This window comes from Nelumbo lutea, chromosome 7 (genome assembly GCF_056320005.1).
Source record: "Nelumbo lutea isolate HS-2025 chromosome 7, American lotus-T2T, whole genome shotgun sequence".
NCBI classification, from domain to species: domain Eukaryota; kingdom Viridiplantae; phylum Streptophyta; class Magnoliopsida; order Proteales; family Nelumbonaceae; genus Nelumbo; species Nelumbo lutea.
The window spans coordinates 52,808,886-52,830,036 of NC_142690.1; the positions used below are offsets into that span (position 1 = coordinate 52,808,886).

The following is a 21,151-nucleotide window of genomic DNA, read 5'->3' on the forward strand; positions in this document are numbered from 1 at the left end:
GCACTATATTAGGGGTCCACTTGTATCAGTGCAAAATCCTTTGCAACATGTCCAAATTAAACAACTCATCCCCTGCTTTAATTTGCAATTGTAGGAATGGGTATAGTTGACTAAGTAGGATGTATTAAGAAATTTCATATAATTAATCCAACAAATATATAATTAGGAAATATATGGTATAAGCACATATAAAGACACATTTTAATAGTTTATTCATACTTGATTTTAGAGCAGGTTATAAATATTAAATTTGATTATATAATGTTGACTTATATTTTAATCTTTCTTGTGTGGCCTAAACTAAGTATGTGTATATATATAGGAGACAAGTAGATCTGCACTGTGACTTTACCAATAATGCCTTAATTGATGTCTCAACTACTCTCAATTTATCAAAACGATCAATAAGATATCCAAAATGTGATGATAAATTATTATATATAAACACCCACAACACTCAGAACCAGGAAATAATTATAAATTAGTACATTATTAAACACATACATGGACCATTAATTAATTGTCCACTACAAAAAATTATAAATAATTAATTAGAAAACAATTTATTATATTGTTCAATTGGAATTCAAAATGCTTATAAGTGTTAATATGTCAAGGCTCTGTTAGGATAATGTTCTAGCTTTTGAGCTTTGGATGTGAATAATAAAGTTGAGGCAAAAAGTATTTCGAGTGTTTAATTGGTAAGAGTTGTTTTAAAATAATTATAATATGAAACCAAAACACATTTGAAGCCCTGTCAAACAGATGTATAAAAAAGAACAATGTATAAAAAATCCATAAATGATAAATCTAAGACGGAATGTGTAAGTGAAACTGATTTGTTTTAATTACTAAAATAATTTTAATTTTTTATTTCCATAAATTATTAAAAAATGACAAAATTCTAAAATTTTTATGGATCATGGATTTACATATCATACCTAGATCCATCATATGTTTCTTTCCACCATCAAAATTATGTATAACGTAAGGAAGTATAAATTGCTTTCTTTTTTTCTTTTTCTTATTTTTAGGAAAAAACCACTGATCTACTTTTATCCAATAGAACTAGAGTAAGTTAGGCAAAATGGAGAGATGCATTCAGAATCGTATGTGATAGGAAAACTCCACTTAGATTGAAAGGAAAAAACTAGATATGTTATATGAAGTAGTGTTGGGCACTCAAGAAACGTGTTAAAAAAAATGAGTGTGGCAGAAATATTTATGTTGAAATGGATGGGTGGATCGAAAAACCAAAATGATACGTTAGAAATGAAGGCACTCAAAGGAACCTATGAGTAGCTCCAATACATGATAAAATGAAAGAAAGTAGACTAAGATGGTTTAGTCATGTACAAAGAGGACCTTTCAAAGCACCTATAAGCAAGGTTCGGAGCATTGGTACAACATTCTCAATACTAGGTGTATCGTATTTGTATCAATGGCTATGGGTACAAGATGCACCATGATAGAGTACATATCCCACGAGTTGTGTGTATCAGCACGATACACCTTCGTATTGTGTTGTATTGCACCATATCAGTGGATATGTGTAAATGATAACGTGCATGGCGCATGCACGTGGAACTCCTCCTTCTCCTCCTTCACCATGTAGACTCCCATTTCATCTTGTACTATAAATACTTCTCCTAATGTATTTCTCCCTCTTGTAGAGGAGGATTTCATCTAACCTATTCTAATTAGGATTTCATCTAACCTATTCTAATAAGATAGGACTTACTTATCCTTGTACTCTATAAATATCAGTAATGAAAGTCAAATAACTGATTCAACCATTATTCACAATCGTCTCTCTCTCTCTCTCCTTTATTTTTCTAATATGGTATTAGAGCCATAAACAACCTTTTTCAAGTTTTCGTCATGTCTTCTAGCATGTCTACCAGTTCGACCAATCAAATAAACTCTGGAGCATCGGGGAATCACATTCCTCAGTTGATTTTGGTTTAGTTGGATGGTTCCAACTATATTGTATGGCGTTTTTAGGTTGAAAATGCCCTTCTGAGCCATGAGCTCCTCGGATATGTCGATGGGGCAACCCCTTGTCCATCTCGCTCGAGGACAGAACCCTATACACAATGGGTTAAGCAGTATCATTATATCTTCAATTGGCATTTATCTTCTCTGATGGAAACAACACTAGCGCAGGTCGTGGGAAGTAAAACAAGCAAAAATGTTTGGGAATCTCTTGAGAATCTTTATTCTCCTCAAGGAATAGCTAGTGTTGTTGGTCTCAGAAATGAACTCGGAGCACTATGGAAAAATGATTTCTCCATGACCAACTATCTACAAAAACTTAAGGTATTTAGGGACAAGCTAGCCGCAATTGGAGAGTCTCTGACAAATTTGCACCTAATTCATCATGCCCTCGATGGCCTTGGTCCAGATTGTGAAGCTTTCTCTACAGCTATCATTACCTAAACAGATGAATTATCATTTGCTAGTTTACAAGGTATGATTCTCACTCATGAAAATCATTTACTTCATTTAGTAACTGCATCTACACAGGCTACCTCCCCTTCTATGAATCTTGCCTCTAAAGGGAAGGATTCCAAGAAATATAATAAAATTGATATACCTTAAATGGGTAATGGATCCACCAAGCCCTCCAAATATAGAAATAATCACTGCAAAATTTGTGGAGGACGAAATCATTCTGCTAGGTACTGTCGGAAACTCCTTGCACATATTGACAGTCTGAAGAATCCTAAATGACCACAACCCTTGACATTTACAACTACATCCGGATGTGACAAGCAAAATACAGATATCTAGTTTCGTGATTCTGGAGCAACACATCACCTCACTTTAGATCTCAACAAACTGCAAATACACTCTGACTATGATGGATCTGATCGAGTCTCTATTGGTGACGGTTCAGGTTTGCAGATTGCTCATTCAGGCTCTTCTATTGTTTCTACTTTATCTTCCAGATCATCGATTATGAATAATATTCTACATGTTCCCCGGATCTCCTTCAATCTCTTATCTATGGCTCAGTTTTCTACTAATAATAATGTCTACTTTGAATTTCATCCTCATGATTTTTTTGTGAAGGGTTGACGCACCGAGATGATAATTCTTCAAGGGCTGAATAAGGACGGTTTGTATAAACTTCGTCTCCCAATCAAGATGCCAACTTCATCCCTCTCTGTGTTTGTAGGTACTTATGCCAGCCCTACGATTTGGCACCATCGACTGGGTCACCCTGCTCTTAGAGTGACTCAAGAAATTATTTCTTCTCAGCATTTACCAATAATCTCTAGTAGTAAATTTAATTTTTGTTCAACTTGCTCAATGACCAAAAGTCATGTACTCCCTTTTTCCAGAAACCATACCATTAGTAAATCTCCTTTGGAATTAATTCACTGTGACTTATGGAGACTCTCTCCAGTGACATCTGCTTCTGGCTATCGTTACTATATTCTTTTTGTTGATGATTTCAGTCGGTATAGTTGGATTTTTCTTCTCACTTGCAAATCTGAGGCTTTTAATGTGTTCCTGAAATTCAAAGGTAATGTTGAATTACTATTTGATGCTAAAATTAAATATTTTCAAAGTGGTGGTGGCTCTAAATTCAAGACTTTTGAAAATTATTTTAATCATGTGGGTATTTCTCGACGTATATCATGTCCATATACACAGGCACAGACTGGTCTTGCTCTTATTACTCATGCTGGAGTCCCTCCTAAATATTGGTTCGAGTCCTTCTCCATTGTAGCCTATCTCATTAATTGGCTTCCTACTTTGGTTCTTGGATCATGCTCTCCATTTGAGAAATTATTTGGTCATCTTCCGGACTACCTCGAACTCCATCCTTTTGGGTGTGGATGCTTTCCACATGTTCGGCCATATAATAAGCACAAGTTACAACCTCACTCCCTTTCATGTGTATTTCTTGGGTATTCTAATTCTTATAAATGATATGTTTATTTGCATCACTCTACAGGACGGACTTTTTTGCGATGTTATTTTTAATGAAGATTCCTTTCCGTTTCTCCATACCATGGATACTGCATCACCACCATCCTTGATTCCACCTCCTCCAATTGGGGCTCCTCCCCTTGTTGTTGATTCAGACACCACATTGCCAGGTGAAGTTTCATCTTCTCCATCATCTTCTCAAGATGTTGTGTCCCCACCTTCCAATACTGAATCTACTGCTTCTGCCTTACCACCTTCTTCTTCCTTGCATCCGATGACCACTCGGGCTCGACATGGTATATTCAAGCCAAATCCGAGGTATGCCTTACTTGCTAGTCCTCTTCTTGAATCTAAACCAACTTATTATTCTCAAGCTCACAAGGATCCTCGATGGGTTCTTGCAATGACTGATGAGTATAGGGCTTTACGTCAAAATAAAACTTGGACTCTTGTCCCGGCCACACCTGATAAAAATATTATTGGCAGCAAATGGGTTTTTAAAATCAAGCTCAAGCTTGATGGTTTGGTTGAACGTTTCAAAGCACACCTTGTTGCCAAAGGCTTCTCTCAAGAAGTTAGCCTTGATTATGATGAAACATTCAGTCCTATTGTCAAACCGGCTACCATTCGCATAGTACTATCTATTGTCGTTTCCTTTAATTGGGATGTTCGCCAATTGGATGTTAGCAATGCCTTTTTACATGGCCACATTTCAAAAGAAATATATATGAAGCAATCAGTTGGGTTTGTTGATCCCAGATTCCCAACACATGTTTGTCGCCTCCATCGATCTCTATATGGTTTGAAATAGGAACCTCGTGCATGGTTTACTAGGCTGCGTGATTTTCTTCTTTCTCTATGATTTCTTGAATCCTAGGCTGATGCTTCCCTTTTTATCTCTCATTTGGGATCTGACATCATTTTAATTCTTATTTATGTGGACGACATCATCACTATAGGATCTTCTTCCTCTGCCACTAACACCCTCATTCAGCATCTTGCTTCTCAGTTTTCTCTTCATGATTTGGGCTTTGCACATTATTTTCTTTGTGTTGAACTTCATAGATCATCCAATGGTTTTCATCTCTCTCAAGACAATTATATTGATGATCTTCTGCATCGAGCACAACTTCATGATGCCAAACCTCTCTCCACTCCTATCTCTGTCTCCAATCGCCTCACCAAACCATAGGGTGAACCACTCATTGATCCAACTTTCTTCTATAGCATTGTTGGTGCTCTCTAGTATGTAACTATTACTCGTCCAAAAATTGCCTTTGCTATAAATAAGGTATGTCAGTTCATGCAATCTCTTACTATGGTCCACTGGGCTACTGCAAAGAGGATTCTTCGATACCTAAAAGGAACAATCACTTATGCCTTGCTTCTTCAACCGTGTCGCACCTTCTCTCTTGTTGCTTACTCTTATGCTGATTGGGGTAGTTGTCTTATGGATCGACGTTTCCAAAGTGGTTATTGTGTGTTTCTTGGTTCTAACTTAATTTCTTGGAGTTTTAAAAAGCAACCTCAGCAGCTGCTAAGGTTTTGTGGTTTCATATGCTCCTCTAAGAACTAGGTATATCCCTCTCTGCGACTCCTTTGATATGGTGTGACAACATGGGGGCTAAATTTCTTGCTAATAATCTTGCACTTCATTCTTGCTCCAAACATATCAAGTTGGATATTCACTTCATTCGAGAAAAAGTTGCAGCTAATCTTCTTGATGTACGATACATACCCTCGGAGGATCAGATAGCAGATGTTCTCACGAAGCCCCTTGGTCTTCCATAGTTTGAGGTCCTTCGTCACAAGCTCACCGTGTCTCCCCTGGCTGTGCTTGAGGGGGGTGGGGTGTAAACGATAACTTGAATGGCGCATGCATGTATGGTGCATGCACGTGGAACTCCTCCTTCTCCTCCTTCACCCTGTAGACTCCCACTTCATCTTGTACTGGAAATACTTCTCCTACTGAACTTCTCCCTCTTGTAAATAATCCTTATCTCTATAGATTATCTTTGTAAAGGATAAACTTATCCTAGTAAGATAAGCTTTATCCTAATTAGGATTTCATCTAACATATCCTAATCACATAGGACTTACTTATCCTTGTACTCTATAAATATCAGTAATGAAAGTCGAATAATTGATTCGACCATTTTTCACAATCGTCTCTCTCCTTTATTATTCTCATAATATGGTCTAATATGCACCAACAATGCCTAGTTTACCAAAAATGTGTATTGACTTCTTTTGGGTTAATTGATTTTGAATTTTAATAAAAAAATTATAATTATAATTATAAAAAATGAAATGTATAATTTAAGATTTAATTTTTTCCAAAAATTTAATAAGAATTGAAAGTTATAAAAATTATTTATTTTATCTACCTTAAATGTTTTATATCTTTTATTTTACAATAAATTGTATGTTGAAAATGAAAACATATTTATTATTTGAAAAGGTAAAATTATTATTCATATAAAATACTAAATAAATAAAATTTCCCAACAAAATTAATAAAAATTGAAAATTATAATTATAAAAACTGAAATAAATAATTTAAGATTTAATTTTCCCTAAAAACTTAATAAAAACTGAAAATTATAAAAATAATATTTTTTATCTAACTTAAATGATTTGTGTGTTTTATTTTACAATAATATGTTAAAAATGAAAGGATATTTATTATTTAAAACATAGAGATTATTTATGTAAAAATACTAAATAAATAAAATTTTCCAAAAATTTAATAAAAATTAAAAATTATAAGTGATAATTATTGTATGATGTGTACATGTTTAAGAGCTCCGGTATGGTTGCTTGCAATATTTCTCTTTAAATAACCTATTAAATTGTGCATTTATCATGTGTTTATACCTTCTTCATAGATAATTCAACTTTAGATTTAGTGTTGCTAATACATTTATGTGATTTGTATGCATTTCCTAGTGTGCCCAAGCATTTCAATTTCTTTCGCTTGCATCCATGAGTTTCCAAAGCATATTTGTATTTGTGTCCATATCTGAATAGCTTGATACAATATCCAATATAGTGATACTTTGATTCTTTCCTATAAGAAGTGATTTATAGAAAATTGAAGAAGCCAGAAGATGTAGGGGTAGACCAAAAAGGACATGGGTCAAAGTAGGGGTGTCAATGGACCGGTTTCGGGTTGAAGTCCATCCATATCGAAAGTGTTATGGATGGATGTGGACGGTCCTAAAATTGATTTGGACTCTGACCGGTCCAAGCATGAATTGCCCATTCATAAAATGGACTGAAAATGGACAAAGCCAAAAGTTCGAACAACCCGCTGGTCTGTTCATTTTCGTTTGAAGTTTGAACTTTGAACGTTGAAGGCTTGGAATCTTTCGAAGAGTAGGGCTCGGCACTTTGGCACCCCATCTCAAAGTCTCGCCGGCGCTCAATTGCTCCATCTTAAAGCCTCGCTGGTAGTATTTCCCTCTCTCCGGTGATCTTCCTCTCGCCCTCTTACTTTCTCCCACAACAGCACTCCTTCTCTCAGTGCCTCTCACGTTCTCTAGCGAGTAGTACAACACTCTCTCTTCTCTCAGCGCCCTCTCACTTTCTTCAGTGGCGACAGCCTCTCCTCTGACATCTGTGATTTGTTCATTCAAGTATTTCATCCATCCTCTACCATTAGAACCTAGCACCGCCTCTCCTCTGACCTCTATGATTTGTTCATTCAGGTTTCCAAAAGAAACATTTTGTGTTAGTTTGTGTTGAAAAGATTACTTGTTATTTTGTGTTTTAGAAATATAGCTTGGATTTCGTCTTCTACATTTGAAATAATTTAATTTTTCTCCTTTTTTTGTGTAGTTGAGTGATTAATCATTATGATTTGAATATGTTTAAGTTTGAAATCATACTATCATCTTGTTTTTCAAAGTAAAACTATAGAGGGAATGTTTTTTAAATTCTGTTTATCGAATTAGTAAGTTGATCCCAACAATGGGCAAAGGGTTGTTATTGCTATGGGTTTTCACAACAATTGTAAACTAAGAATTTTGAAACTGAGATTAATTATGGGATCCAAGCACAAAAACTTGTGCCATCATGGCTCAAGTTTGTTTTTTTTCCTTGGGGAAAATCTATGCTATCGGAAAGACGTGATACTGGAAGGGCTTTGACCAATCAAACCCATCCATGAATTTTGATAGATATCATCTGATTGGATACCAGTTTTATGACATTGGTTGATTGGTGATTTGGTTTCAGGTTTTTTCTGGTATCATAGTTGAAGCCTTTTTCTTGTTCATAAATTTGGCATTTAATTGCATTTTCTTTTCATTTTTACACTAGAAGAGGCATATTCAACGCACAAGCTGTAAATAGGAAGGGATTTATAATTGTATCCTTGTAAATGGAGGTGTCAATGGACCGGGTTTGGTTGGACCCTATCCGAATCAAAACTAATTTGGACGGGCTGGACAGTCCAATAAGACAATGTTGAATTGGACTAGTCTAGACCTAATTGACATGGTCCAATTGTAATGGACTCATACTGGAGCATATCAAATTGGACCAATATCCAATCCATTGACAGCCCTGTTTGTAAACAATCTATTAGTCCATCCGTAATGGTTTATATTGGACTGGGTTGGGTTGAACCAATATCTAGTTTGTTGACAGAACATGTTGACAGCCCAATAAGATAGTGGATTGGACCAGTCTAATCCGATCTAGGTTGAACAGTCCAAGGCCATAATCTGTAATAGTTGCCAGTTCATATGCATTGGCAAGAGAAGGGGTATTAAAAGAACAACTAGAATGGTGAGCAGGGCTAGGTTGTAATCTATAATCTGTATTAGTTTTTTACATTGTTATCCTTAATTTGTATTGTAGCTACATTTGTTTGGGAGATACATTGTATCTCTTGGCTTCTGCTTCCTTTGGTAATCAGTAGGCTACAATCCCAAACCCTGAAAACCAGAACCTAGGCAAGAGGAGGCAAAATAGTGCACGGACCCCAAATATCAGCTCACCAATTTAAAGGAGTCCCAAATATCAGCTCACCAAAAAAGTAATTGTTCTTTAGAGTGTATGGGATGAAAGGAGTTCAAGAATTTTCAGCAACAAACTCAAGAGATGGAGATCATAATTGACTTAGGAGTCATTTGATAATAGCTGAAGATGCTGAACTAAAAATCATATTTCTTTGTCTTTTAGTTAATAAGTTTTTTGAGGTTTTGGGCACCTCAATGGCTGAAACTGAAGTTGGGTAGATCAGTACACCCTTGAAAATTTTATTATTAATATTACTAAAAGACAAAGCAATAAGTCTTTCAGCTCAGCAACTTCAGCCGTTATCAAACCCCAAATGGACCCTAGCTATGGCAAGCTTTGTGCAGCATAAGAATCATATTCATTTTCTTGGAGTGCTCTTTAGGCAAACCAGGACACTAGGGGATATGAGGTGTCTTCGGAAATCATGAATGGTTTTTGCTGCTCAGTTTCTTAGGTCCAGTGGAAGAAAGAAATTCTTTAAGAGCTCAGCTTCTTAAACTTCTTCAAAGCCTCAAATTAGCATTAATTTCCGGTTGTCCATGCTCAGATGTCCATCAACCTTTTTGTAAAGATTCACAGTATGGGATCATAGGGCTGTAGGGGCCAGGGGCAGCTTTGTTTTTTGTATATTCTCTGTTTATAGTTTCTTCTTATACAGGGCATTTTCATAACTTAATGAAAACATTACTTTGTTTTTCCTCAGCAAAAAAATATATTATTCAGAAATAAATGTCTTAGAGAAGTTTTCTTATACATAAAACAGTTTTACTGCAAAGAGAGTTTGGAAACTTTACATTTGCACTCGAAGAAGTTGAAGATCCTCCCCCCATTGTCTGTTGACTAAGACCTTGCTGATGGATCTCCATCTGCAGTTCAGGACAGAGTGCTTTCAGATAACAGCCAATGGGAAAGCATTTGATATAACTTTAATCTTTGTGCTCAGGTTCCTTAAAGACTAGCAGAACAGTTCCTTTATGATCATTCCGTCCACTTATTTCTATGGAAATTCTTAAAGACTAGCAGAACAGTTCCTTTATGAACAGTTCCTTCATGGTAATGTGATGAGCTATCTTTTTTAGAAGTATGCTCCTATTATGCATGTTTCTGTTTTTGCTATTACTTTTCAGAAGTTTATAAGATCCAACCATTTCACATAGCTTTGACTGGGTAAAGGCATACACTAAGTGTAAGTATACATTGACTAGAGTGACCTCTCCAATCCATGGGGCATGCCTCTTTGTACTCTTTCCAGTACAAACTTCCAGTCTTCCCGCCACCCCTAGTGTTCAACACTGACTTGTTCTCTTCTAACCAAAAATTGAAGCGGAAACTTGTAGAGAAACAATAACTGTAAAATGTAGTACTGAGTTTAGTGACATTGAGACCCCCTTGACTGGCCTTCCATGTTTGACATTGTCTTCATGCTTGAAGGTTGTCGGGTTGGGTCTGACATCCCCTCCTTTTCTCATCCCACCTCTCAACCATCCCCAGCATGAAAGGAAATGTAGTAGTGAGTCTAGTGACATTGAGACCAAGGGAAGAGATGCATTGAAACTTTCTGACAGAGGGCATACTATAGCTATATTTGAACGTTGAGGAGCATGAGGTCCTGCTCTCTTAGCTTCTTTAGATTTTTGCAACTCTACCATCATCAAGATACTGTGTGCTGCCCTGGCAACTGCAACCTAAACGAGGATGCTGACGTATAGTTTTGATTGTTGAAGACAAAAGTTGTCTTGGTTGGGAAGGAGTTTCATCCACAATCTCTACTTTAAATGTGGTTTCGTCTTTGTATTTCAGCTTCCATTCTTTTATAATTGTAGTTAACATTCATTGATGAATTTATTAGTCTCTATATTTAATTCATCAAGTTTTTGTGTATCTCAAACTAATTTATTTTGTTTTAATCATGTTTAAATTTGATTTATTAAACTATTGTATTGTGAATTTGTGAGTTAGTTTTGATGCCAAACTTTCCCTGCCTTGGTGTTAGAGTATCTCAATAGTTATGATAGATGCGTAACTAGGATTGTTGTCTTTGCTAGCTATCCTAGATAACCGATCACCTTATCTCATTATCATGTAGCTTATCATTTGATAATTTCCTAGATAAACTCTATTTCTATAATTGTTATCTTCTATACATAGTTATCCTCTTGTAATCAGTTCTCTATTTAAATGACTCAAGAGACCAGTCAATTCTTGATTGAGTCATTCCCTTCTCATTGCTCTAGTATTGCTCTTATATGGTATCAGAGTCATTTGACAAACGTCATGGCTTCAGAGACAAGCACCACTGCTCCTGTCGTCCAGAGACAAATGCAACCTGCATCAACAGATGGTTGAACTATTATGGTGGTTTCCCTTTCCAGTTTTATGAATGCAGTTTTTGTAAAATTGGACCATATTAACTTCTTGCTTTGGAACTCTCAAACTACACCAGTTCTTAGAGGGCATCATTTATATGGCTATGTGAACGGATCTTTTCCTTGTCCTTTACTCTTCTTGGAAGATGGAAGTAGCCAAGGATCCAGTCGTAGCAACCCGGATCATGCAGCATGGATATAAGACCAGTTGATCATAAGCTAGTTATTATCTCCATTAGTAGAACCAGTTTTGGCTCAAGTAATTGGTTGTAAGACGTCCAAAGCGGTATGGGATCGACTTCATGTTCTTTTTTCTTTTACAAGTCAAACTCGAATCTATGATTTGAAATTACAATTAGCCTATCTGAAGAAGGGTACTCTCATTGTCACTGATTATGTTCAGAAAATTAAAAGTTTATCTGATGCATTAGCTACCTCTGGACACTTTCTCACTGATGTTGATCAAATTCATTATCTTCTTGGTGGCTTACCTGCTGAATATGATGCCTTTGTGCTCTTTGTGACTATAGACTAAATAGTCTTTCCTTTTCTGAAATTCAAAATCTGTTACTTTTGAAAAGCGCTTAGAGCGTCACTCTTCACAATCTGTATTAGACTCTCCCTCTGCTAATTTGACCAATAAGAAGAAAAACTTCAATCACAATCAATCATATTCTTATAAGCCTCGACAATTTAATAATGATGGTGGTTCTGATAATTCCAAGAAAACTTCATATAATCACAATAATCGCAACAAATCCAATTCTAAGAATGCCATAGTAGTTTGCCAAATTTGTGGGTATCCTAGCCATACAACAGCTACTTGTTGCCGTTATATGGAGCTTGCTGCCAATAAGAATACCAAGCAAACTCATACAGCCTCATCTTCGCATTCAGCTCGTGATGATAATTGGTACCCTGAGTCTGGAGCAACCAATCATATGACTTTAGATCTTGGGAATCTCTTTTCATGATGAGTATCATGGAATAGATCATATCCTAGTCGGCAATGGTACAGGTCTAGACATATGTTATATTGGTTCTTCTGTTTTGAATACTAATTCTGGGTCCATTGTCTTGAATAATATTATCAGAATTCCTAATACATCTAAGAACTTACTCTCTGTCAACCAGTTTTGTAAGGATAATAATGCAACATTTATTTTTTATGCTACTGGCTTCTCTGTTAAGGACAAAGCGACCAGGAAAATTCTCCTCTAATGGTCGATTAAGGGAGGGCTCTATCAACTGAAGACAAATTGCACAACTAAAGCTCCATCGACATTCATTGGTGAGAAAGTATCGGCTTCTGTATGGCATCAGCGGCTAGGACATCCCAGCAAGCGAGTAGCTGCCCACATCTTATCCTCATTTCAGCTTCCAGTTTTGAATAAGGACATCTCTTTTTGTCCATCTTATCCACTGAGCAAGAGTCATACCTTGCCATTTTCTAATAGTACTTTTGTTGTGAAGTATCCATTAGAACTTTTATTTTCTGATGTTTGGGGACCAGCCCTTGTCTTTACAAGACATGATTTTTTCTATTATTTGATTTTGTTGATGCTTATAACAAGTATATATGGATTTTTCTTATGGCCTCTAAAACTCAAGTTGTCTATATCTTTGTTGTTTTAAAGAAGAATGTGGATACAAAATACAAACCACTTCTCCCTATACTCTTCAATTCGGGCATCACTCAACGTCTCTCATGTCCTCAAGTTCATGAACAAAATAGGGTTATAGAACGATGCCACCGCCATATTGTTGAAATGGGTCTCACCCTCCTATCTATGACTTCAATGTCCAAACATTACTGGTATGATGCTTTTGAGACTGCAGTTTTTTTTTTTAATTAATCGGCTCTATTCTCCAATACTGGACATGCACTCTCCTTTAGAGTGTCTCTTTGGCACTAATCCTGATTACACTATGTTGTGCACTTTCGGATGTGCTTGCTATTCTTATCTCAGACCCTATAACTACTCTAAGCTAGACTATCACCCCAAATGTTATTCGTTTCTGGGTTATAGTTTACATCACAAAGGGTACAAATTCTTGGACTTAACATCTAGTCGTCTATATATTTCTCGTAATGTGGTTTTTGATGAACATACCTTCCCATGCACTTCTGGCAGCACACCTCCACTTCCCACCTCAGCTACTAACACTGTGGTTGGTCCTCCTATCGTTACATATCTGTGCCCCTCTCTTGAACCCACTCCCATACCCATTGACACCACCTCCTCTATCCCACCTATTATATCCACTGGTGTTAGTTCTGCCGAATTGATCCCATCATCATCAACCTCATCGGATACACCCTCTAGTTCCACTGCAACCCCACTTAATGCTCATCCCATGATGACATAGAGCAAGAGTGGTGTTCACAAACCAAACCCTAGCTATGCTTTGGAAGCCTCTGTTGACTTTAATCTTGAACCCTCTTGCTACACTATTGCCAAGAAAGATCCACGTTGGGTACTCGCCATGGAGGATGAGTACAAGGCTCTGTTACACAATGATACCTGGGATCTTGTACCTCCACCTCCTCATAAGAACATTGTGGGAAATTGATGGGTTTATAAGATTAAGAGACATTTGGATGGGTCCATTGAAAGATACAAGGCACGATTGGTGGCTCAAGGGTTTACTCAACAAGCCGGTATTGACTTTGCTGAGACCTTTAGTCTGGTTGTTAAACCAACCACTATTTGATTAATAATATCTCTCACAGTTCACTGTGGTTGGAATCTTAGACATCTTGATGTGAGCAATGCCTTCCTTCATGGCTACTTCAGTGAAGAAGTTTTTTTGAAATAGCCCATGGATTTCATTGATCCAATACAACCACATTTTGTATGTCGACTTAAACGTTCCCTTTATGGTTTCAAACAAGTCCCACGGGCCTGATTTACTCGATTAAGGGATCATTTGGTTCATCTTGGTTTGCTAGAATCTCGAGTAGATAGTTCTCTATTCATGCGGAGGACTGGCACTAATGTCATATTTCTTCTTGTATATGTGGATGGCTTATTGATCACTGGATCTTCTAATTTTGCTCCTACTCAACTCATCTCTCAGCTCTCTACCACTTTTGCTCTTTGAGATCTTGGGGAAGCTCATTACTTCTTGGGTTTGGAATTGCGTCGCAGTTCAGATGGAGTGCACCTATCCCAACGTAAATATATTCATAATCTTCTTGTCAAGACCAAGATGCATGAGGCTAAACCAATTCATACACCTATGGCGGCATGTACCAGACTTGATGTCACTCATGGTTCTCCTCTTCCAAATGCCACTGAATATCGCAATGTGGTAGGGGCACTACAATATATTACCCTTACTTGGCCAGACATTAGCTTCTCGATTAACAAAGTTTGCTAGTTTATGAAAGCACCCACTGATGTTCATTGGAGTACAGTCAAGAGGATCCTTCGTTATCTTAAGTCCATAATTGATCATGTCATTACTTTTCGTTCTTTTCTAGAATTGGCTCTTGAAGCCTTTTCTGATGCTGACTGGGCTAGTTACCCTGTTGATCATCGCTCCCAAGGGGGTTTCTATGTTTACTTGGGCCGTAATCTAATTTCATGGAGCTCTCGTAAGTAGTCTACGGTTTGTCACTCCAACACAAAATCAGAATACCACAGTCTTGCCTCCACTGCTGCTGAAATTCTTTGGCTCCAGATGTTACTAACGGAGCTTGGATTGAAGCTCCCTCGCCCACCTGTCATCTGGTGCAACAATTTGAGTGCCAAGTTTCTCTGCTCCAATCGTGTCCACCATTCTCGCACCAAGCACATAGAATTGAATGTCACTTTATATGGGAAAAAGTTACAGTCGGCCTTCTACTAATCAATCACATTCCCAACCATGATCAAATTGCAGACATTCTTACCAAACCTCTGCCATCAATTAGGTTTCATGACCTTACAGCCAAGCTTACCGTCTCCAAGAAACCGCTAAGTTTGCGGGGGGATGTTAGAGTATCTCAATAGTTATGATAGATTCATAACTAGGATCGTTATCTCTAATAGATATCCTAGATAACTGACCACCTTATCTCATTATCATGTAACTTATCCTCGGATAATTTTCTAGATAAACTCTAACTCTGTAATTGTTATCTTCTATACATAGTTATTCTCTTGTAACCAGTTCTCTATTTAAATGACTCAAGAGACCAGTCAATTCTTAACTGAGTCATTCCCTTATCATTGTTCTAGTATTGCTCTTATACTTGGTTATGATTCTTTTGACTTATTTTAAGTGTCTAACTATTTGTTGTTCTTCAATTTATGGTGATAATTTTTAATACATTTCCTATCTCAAGTAAAACCTTCCATTTATTTGTACAAACAAATCCCGTATAATTCATTCTTCACTAATGTCAACTGACAAATGCAATATATGCTACTTTTTCTTTTTTTTCAAATCATTAATATTTATTGGCTTGTGATAGCCTATTGTATGATGCAGGGATGGTTTCGATAAAATCATACACATAGAAAGTTATGCTATCTTGCTTCCAAGGAAAAGTGAAAGTTTAATGCAATATGTAGAACAATACAAGGCCTTGTTGAACATCATATATGAACAATACAAGGCAGTGATAGAATGGTGAATTGAAGCACCAAGATATGTCACTGGATCCAAATTGGTCATAACCTCAGTGTACTGATAATTCACTTTTTGGGTGATAGCCCCTATGAATAAAAAGAGAAGTATTATTCTATCTTCCAATATAATCCATATGTTTTTAGCAGGACAAATTTTAATAGAACTATACTTTTTCTTGGCTCCTAATCATCAAATTCTTTTTCAGCTCACCAAGTTTCTTACCAAGATTATGTGGTTGGCATTCTATTTTTGAACATTTTTATGCCAAGCAAACCTAGTGAATGAACTCTAGATTTCAGATTCCAATTGCTCATATGCAAACAACCTTCATTACAGGATTTTTTTTTTTTTAGTTTTTTTTTTTTTTTGTGTGGGATGCATTAAAGGCAATACTTGTAAAAAAATACAGGCAAGGCAACAAGAACAAAGATAGGAACCAGAATTTTATTGACTCAAATTGTTTCCTTTCCAATGGATCTGAATGAAGCAGTAAGTTTCTTGAATCATATGATGCTTTACCAAAGCATAGTAAACTGGGCTTGCGGCATCAAGGACAAAAGAATTGGGGTTGGGAAACACCTTTGTACCAAAGTAGGTGAAAAGCTTTAGATTCAATAATTTTCAAAGTTTCATTTAGTTTGGACCGGATTGGGTCCAGTCCGGTCCATTTACATTTCAATTGGACTGGATTGGATCCGATTTGTATGGGGTTTGGACTGGATTGGAACAAATCTAGTCCAATTGACATCCCTAGGTCAAAGTAGTATGAAATGATTTTAGTGCTAATAGTTTAATAGTGGATATGACTATTGGAAGGGTTAGAAATCAGATTTGATATGGCTGAATCAGGTTTGGTGACTAGTTGAATTTTTAAAATTTTCTAACCCAACCCAGAAACTGATACCTCAGTGATTTTAGAATCTAAAATTTCGGGATTGATCTTGCACTGAATTGGACCATATTTGAATCCAAATTAAAACTAACCATACCTGATATGGAGAACACAATGTACAACTCCCAGAGTGGTAGTTCACATCCGATATTAGTCCCAAAATTGGCCTCCAACTGATGATGGCATAGTGTGTATGTGAAGCTGATTCAACAACACCGTTTCAACAAAAATCAATCTCCAACTTGCTTGGATCGAAGTGAGTATATGAACCTGATATGATTCATATTTTTCTTGCAAAAATACAATAGAGGACGGATAGAAATCAGCCCTATCATAGTTAGGTCGAATTAGGGCTTTGAGGAGGCAAGAGAGAAGAGAATAGAACAAGAGAGTGGAGAAAAATAGTTGAATTGGATTCTCCCATCTTTCTCCATTATATAGAACGCGCTCCTAATCTAATTAGGAGCAAATCCAAATCAAATTTGGATCATGAGTTTATTTTTAATTGATAAGCATTATCTTCTTAAGAAGATAAGTGCTCTATACCCAGATCCATGCCTATTTTCAATCCAAGTGTCATTTGATCACTTAATTGATCATATTAGTAATGGGCCTTAGGCCCATTTTTTTTAATGGTTCACATCCCAAGGTGTTTTCATGGCCACTTTGAGCCTAAATATTGTATGGTGTGGAATCTACAATGGTTTCACATAAGTATATGAGGGTTTAGTCCTACCTCTGGAAGATGTTAGGCCGAATTAACTACTCAGGGCAGTGAACCCTTGACCTAATCAACTTGGGCTCAGTTCGGGTCCAACATTTATACCTAAATGACCATTGAATTCAACCACCCTATAAAAACCCAATGCTAATGGGCTTATGTAAGATGAAACCCATAAGGTAATCAACCTTATAATGGTCTCTTATACCTAACTTTTCAGCCCATAATCATCAGAATACCCATAGGGAATGACTTCTTCTCTGATTGCAAAATATAGTGTCACATTTTCTGCTCGTATGGATCTCAGAATTAAAACATTTTGCAAATATTTTTTATAAAATAGTAATATAACATATAAATACATTTTGCAAATCAGATTTCAAATACAATTGAAATTTACTATCGGTAGTTTAGATTTCTATCACAGATAGTGCAAAACTTGATATTCACTTTGTTTGACAAAGGGGTAGATCTTATTAATATAATCTCCTACTTAAGTAATTCCCCAAATTGCCCTAACATGCCCATGTATTTGACCCTTCATGGAACTCAATGGTTGGCATATAAAAAAAAACTTAGTCCAATGACCAGTGTAGTATCATAATCAAGTTTGGTGTTAAGTGCAATTTTTCAATTTTGCCCATCTATCTCTAAGGTCCAGGGTATAATTGAAAATTGGTATAGGTTAGTGTTTCTTCTAAACACCCATTAATTGTGCTTGAGGTCTAACCTTAGTTGCTGAGACAAAATGCTCCACCATTTTGGCAACACACTAATGTCAGCCTTATCAAGATAAACTTTTCAAGTCTATCCAATGATTGAGAATATTCTAAACTAACACGAATTTCATAAGTTTATAGTTTAAGGAATAATTCATAGAAAACATACCCATTAGAACATGAAACAATAATGTATTTTATTCATTCACTAATAATGGTTTATGTACATTAATCTAATTGGAGTTAAGGGCAACACCGTTTAACAATGACATTAAACAGAATAAAAAGGCAAATGCATATAATTGACCGATATAGTTGGGATAAAGCTTGGATGATGGTGATGATATGAACTAGTATAAAAAACAAATTAGGGCCTCATTTGGTTCATAGAATTAGGGGTTTGGAATCATAATTGGAATGGGTTAATCTGGTTCCAACCGTTTGATTAGGTGGAATTGGAATCCCATTCCCATTCCTACTAGAATGGCATTCCTCCATTTGAGGGAATGACTATTTGCTACCCCTCCTTCGAGAACGAAGTCTCATTTCTGCTAATTTCAATTCTCATTCCTATCTAAACCAAACAGAATATGGGAATAGATCATTCTGATTCTGATTCCAAAAAATTTTAATTCCGATTCCAATGACAAACCAAACGACCCTAAATCTTTCGATCCTTCCCCTCGTTTCTTATAATGAAGTTTGATCGATAGTTCACACTTCATATAAATATTAAAGTATGTGTTTCTACGTGCCTATGTATACCATTTCTAATGATTTGAGTCTTTTTCCAAGTATATATATATATATATATATTTTTTTATGTAAAATTTTCAATCGATGACACATGGTTGCCATGAGGTCATCCCTTTGATTACGTTTATTTGTAACATGGGTGATTCATGCTCTCACTTGCCACCTCTATTTTTCATTTTTCACAGTTTTACCATAGAATTAGTACTTGTTCTCAATTTAATTTATTGGAAAAAATATACAAATTCAACGATGTGGCATCACTCAACTCTCTGCTGGTAGGAAATGAAAAAAAAAAAAAACGGATTAGTGATACTCATAAGATGTATTCTTTGATAAAATCTATGCTTCGACCTTCAATACTCATTAGAATATTTGGTGCCATAATGGACAATAGGGCTTGAGATTACGTATATATGGCCCTGCAATATAATTCTCTTCCAAGTGCAAGCTCCATCATATTCTTGAGTCCGTATTAATTAGTTTTTGATATAAGACACCAGGGAAACAAAGGGCCGAAGGAAAGTAATAAAGAATTTCTCAAAAGTTGGAACTTTTTCTTCTTTTCTCAAAGATTTATTTTGTTTTTTCGTGAAAATTAATTTAACAGCTTTTCGCTAATCTTCTGTTTCTGATTCGAATGGACAATCTGTTTTGATTTAAAAAATAAATAAAAAATGGCTAAAAACCATTATTCAAATCGATAGTCTGATGGTTCAACCACATAGATCAGCGATTTATTGACCAAATCAATAATTTTTGGCCAAAAAATAGTTTTAGGATGAAACAGAACCAGTTAAGTGGCTGATTCTTAGTTTTTCCAGTCTCATCTAATTTTAAAAACCATGATTTTCTCTCTTGTTTTCTATCAAACCAAACATAACCTAATGTTTTCAAGGCCCTTAAGTATCTGATAGTATTTTTTTTCTTACTCATTAACCAGAGATTTAAGTTACATTTGGTATCATTGATGTTTCTACCTGAAACATTTTGGGTTAATCAACATAATATATAACAAATTACTGTTTCTACGTAAAATGTTAAATTTTTGATATTTCAACTATAGACATTAGTGATTTAGTGATTGTATTGATCAATCTAAAATATTTCAGATAGAAAAAACAATAATATAATGCACAATCTTAATAGTGGAGTAACTCCTCGGTTCTCATTTATTTAATTTTTAATTTTTGTACTAATTAATTTTTTAAATTGATTGATTAATTAATTGATTACATACAACCAATGGTAATGAGTGCCTGATAATCTGACCGAGAAGCCAATATTTATCTGATCCGCTCTATTGGCCCTTGAGGTCTTTGACTCCTATTCCCACGATTAATTAAAAAAATAAATTTATAGATTTCAACCATGAATTTCTATGACTCTCAACAGTAGGCTATTGATAGAAAAAAATAATAAATAAAATAAGGGATATTGCCACTTTTTTCAACAAAGGCATTTGACTTCAAGAGCATTAAATAAGTGCAGTCTCCTCTCTGCTGGAAAAAAGAAATAACTTACAACAATTATTACTATTATATAATAATTGTATATTTATATTATTATGAAGTAGATACTTCCCTTAATTCTGGTGGTGCAGGTTATAAAAATTAAATGATCTGAAGAACCAGCTGAAACAACTATCAGTTCATATTAGGGTCATTTAATTATGCATTTCAAGATCACGGTTCACCCAAGATTTGATTGGTTGTGGTTGATCTATATATATTTAGTGTTGTGGTATGGGTCAGTGTAGACTTAACTTTTATTGGACAATAAACCTTTTATTTGTTAAATTGATACATTTAGATTTTAATCAAGGGCCACAGAATTCACCCAATTCACCTAGTATATAATCCATCTAATTCGTCCATTTGTTTGGCCGGTTAAAAACGGGTTAATCACCTATTGGGTAAATTTAAAAGGTTGGGTCGGGTTGGATTGTGGATAACCATTCGGTTAATCATTAAAGATATAAATATGAATTCTTCAGTTTTTTATTTAATTTTTTTTCATTTGAGTGTAAGAATTTATAATTAATGCATAAATTTTCTATTAATTATTGAATAAAATTAGTTTGTCTCGAATCAACACACTTCACCCAAAT

The 21,151-nt window shown here is 35.7% G+C and overlaps 1 long non-coding RNA gene across 1 annotated transcript; it reads left to right on the forward strand.

The window, feature by feature from the left end:
• The first annotated feature begins 7,259 nt into the window (after positions 1–7,259).
• Positions 7,260–11,861, forward strand: LOC148846398 (uncharacterized). The gene is made up of 2 exons (XR_016101903.1): positions 7,260–10,023; positions 11,227–11,861. It is a non-coding gene; the product is annotated as an uncharacterized LOC148846398 (long non-coding RNA).
• Positions 11,862–21,151: the final 9,290 nt, after the last annotated feature.